We start from the raw sequence: 3,029 nt of genomic DNA, 5'->3' as shown, positions 1-3,029 counted from the left end.
AAATAAAATTCACCAATTGTTTCCATCACCCATGGGTTCCTTATGTAATAACCAGCATCAATATGTTTTGAGTGGAAACTTAGTTTAAATAAACGACAATCTTCAACATTAATAACTACGTTCTCAGTCTGCAACAATAGTAAATAGGTGGGTTAAACGGGACAAAAATACGAGCCACGCAAATTTCCGTTTACAAAATGAGCTTAAAACAATCCTAGTGGCTGAATAACTTAATCACTAAGTAAGTTACATAATTGTTACCAGTAAAAAGTTATTACTGAAACAGGATGAAAAGGGCAGCATCAGGGCACAAGGACAAGGTAATGTCTCAGACCAGTGTTAGAGTCCAATGTAATGACACACAGAACATCAGAAACATATTGCATAAATACATTTATTGTGGACTGGTGCCATCTCCTGGCTGATCGGGAGCCGTGTGACACAGACACTTCCATTCAGGAGCGTTTTAAATTGGAGTGAAATGCACACAAACAACACGAATTTCTTTCTGCTCACTGTGCCAGGTATAGTGATCTGTATTAAACAGCAGGAGCGGGATCCGCAGTTTTCGCCTTGTTTTAAAATAATTTAGAGTACCCAATTAATTTTTCCCAATTAAGGGGCAATTTAGCGTGGCCAATCCACCTAGCTTGCACATCTTTGGATTCTGGGGGCGAAACCCACGCAAACACGGGAGAATGTGCAAACTTCACACGGACAGTGACCCAGAGCCGGGATCGAATCTGGGACCTCGGCGCCGTGAGGCAGTCGTGCTGACCACTGTGCTGCCATGCTGCCCTCGCAGTTTCGTTGTTGAAATGAAATCGAAATAAACAATTTTTGTCCCTTGCTTTTCGTACTGGGATCATGGGTAAATTGGATTATTTTTGGTTTGTTGGCCTCCACTGCGAACAGAATAAAACACATACGGGACCAGTCTTTGCCGTTGCTGAGTGCTGAGTAAGCACTGTGCAATGGTCACTCCGAACGATTCAGTCATGAAGCTGCTTTTCAAGTATTCTCTTTCTCAATCTGCCGCAGGCTGAGCTGACACGTTGGAGGAGAGGGCGAATCCTATCTGATGGATCTGCCTTTTTCCAGTGGTGGCTTCCGGTCATGGAAAACGGTCCACATTTTCCACGACCTCGCCATTTTATTCTGTGTGCCATTTCTATGTGAGTGTTGACAACATAATTCAGCTCTTGGTATTCAGCATGATTCAGGGACAGCACGGTAGAATAGTGGTTAGCACTATGGCTTCACAGCGCCGGGTCTCAGGTTCGATTCCCACTTGGATCACTGCCTGTGTTCTCCCTGTGTCTGCGTGGGTTTCCTCCGGGTCTCCGGCTTCCTACCACACTCCAATGATGTGCAGTATAGGTGGATTGGTCATGCTAAATTACCCTTAGGTTAGATGGGGTTGCTGGGATACGGGGAAAGGGTGGACGCGTGGGCTTCAGTGGGGTGCTATTTGAAGAGCCGATGCAGATTCCATGGTACGAATGGCCACCTCTGCACTGTAAATTCTATGATTCTATATTCCCTGAAAAAATGAATAATGAATGAAAATCGCTTATTGTCACAAGCAGGCTTCAAATGAAGTTACTGTGAAAAGCCCATAGTCGCCACATTCCGGCGCCTGTTCGTGGAGGCTGGTACGGGAATTGAACCGTGCTGCTGGCCTGCTTTTGTCTGCTTTAAAAGCCAGCGATTTACCCCGGGGTGCTAAACCAGCCCCTGTCTGGTTTTTAGTCTAAACCATTCATCTCACACGTCTCCAGACTGAAAATCATCTTTCGTCGTTTGAAGTTCTAGACTGTCCACGTATCAGTTCAGAAAATGTCCAAGTTTGTACCACCATCAAACTTTGAAACTGTTCCCTCTACACCATGTTCTAGCACATTGTTATATACCAGGGAAAGCAAATATTCCAGTAGGAACCCATGTCGAACACTACAAACCTTCTTCCAGTCCGAAAATTCTCTACTGGCCATTATATTCTGTTACTGATTATTCAACCACATTTATATCCATATTGCTACTGTCCCTTTTATTCCAGGAGCTACACATTTCGCTAATTCTGTGCAGTTTTGTTTTCCTTATTTCGGTAAATACGGTTCAGAGGACGTTTCCTCGATTGGTCCAGGGATGAGCGGGTTTTCTAATGAGGAAAGTTTAGACAGACTGCACTTGTTTCCAATGGAGATGTGAAGAGCGACAGTTGATTTGATTGAAGTACATCAGATTTTGAATGGTCTTGGCAAGGTGGACGTGGAAAGGATGTCGCTGCTTGTGGGTGAGACCACAACTACTGGGCAGTTAAAAACAAGGATGTCGTCCTTTTCGGATGGAGATGTGGAAATTTCTCACTCCCAGAGAGTTGTGCGACTTTGGAACTCTGCCTCAGAAGGCGGCGGAAGCGGGACATTGATTATTTTAAAGGCGGAGATTCAGCAAATAAATCGAAGGTTTATCGGGGTTACATACAAACATTGCATTCAGCCAACTGCCTGGATGCACAAGCGTTCGTTTGTTTTACTTGATATCTGAGGAAAAATTCAGAGTCCTACACCATGGTGAAACGGTCTTGAAATGTCGCGTTCGTTTCTTCACTTGTTCTGCACTGACACATTCTCTGGAGCTCAAACCTGCTCCCGAATTCAGTCAATGACACCACATGGATCGTACTGATTAAACATAAACAGGGCTCATCCGGGATTTGAACCCGGGACCTCTCGCATTTTACTGTTAACGGAAGTCCCTAAGCGAGAATCATACCCCTAGACCAACGAGCCAACCGACAAGCAGCCATCACTCAAACCATTGCTTCTCGAAGCCTATTGTATCAGCTCAATGCGCTTTTTAATTCCTTTTCAATTTGGTTTCGTTGTTGAAATAAAATCAAAAGAAACATTTTTTGTCCCTTGCTTTTCATACTGGGATCATTGAGTAAATTGGAGTGTTTTTGGTTTGTTGGCCTCCACTGAAAACAGAATAAAACACATACGGGACCAGTCTTTGCCGTTGCT

The 3,029-nt window shown here is 44.2% G+C and overlaps 1 non-coding gene across 1 annotated transcript; it reads right to left on the bottom strand.

Moving 5' to 3' along the window:
• Positions 1–2,704: 2,704 nt before the first annotated feature.
• trnap-agg (transfer RNA proline (anticodon AGG)) lies at positions 2,705–2,795 on the bottom strand. The gene is given in 2 exon segments: positions 2,705–2,740; positions 2,760–2,795. It is a non-coding gene; the product is annotated as a tRNA-Pro (tRNA).
• Between the last annotated feature and the right edge of the window lie 234 nt (positions 2,796–3,029).

Source organism: Scyliorhinus torazame, chromosome 24, assembly GCF_047496885.1.
Source record: "Scyliorhinus torazame isolate Kashiwa2021f chromosome 24, sScyTor2.1, whole genome shotgun sequence".
NCBI lineage: Eukaryota > Metazoa > Chordata > Chondrichthyes > Carcharhiniformes > Scyliorhinidae > Scyliorhinus > Scyliorhinus torazame.
Note: the sequence above shows the minus strand (reverse complement) of the source record. Positions and strands in the feature narration are given on the sequence as shown.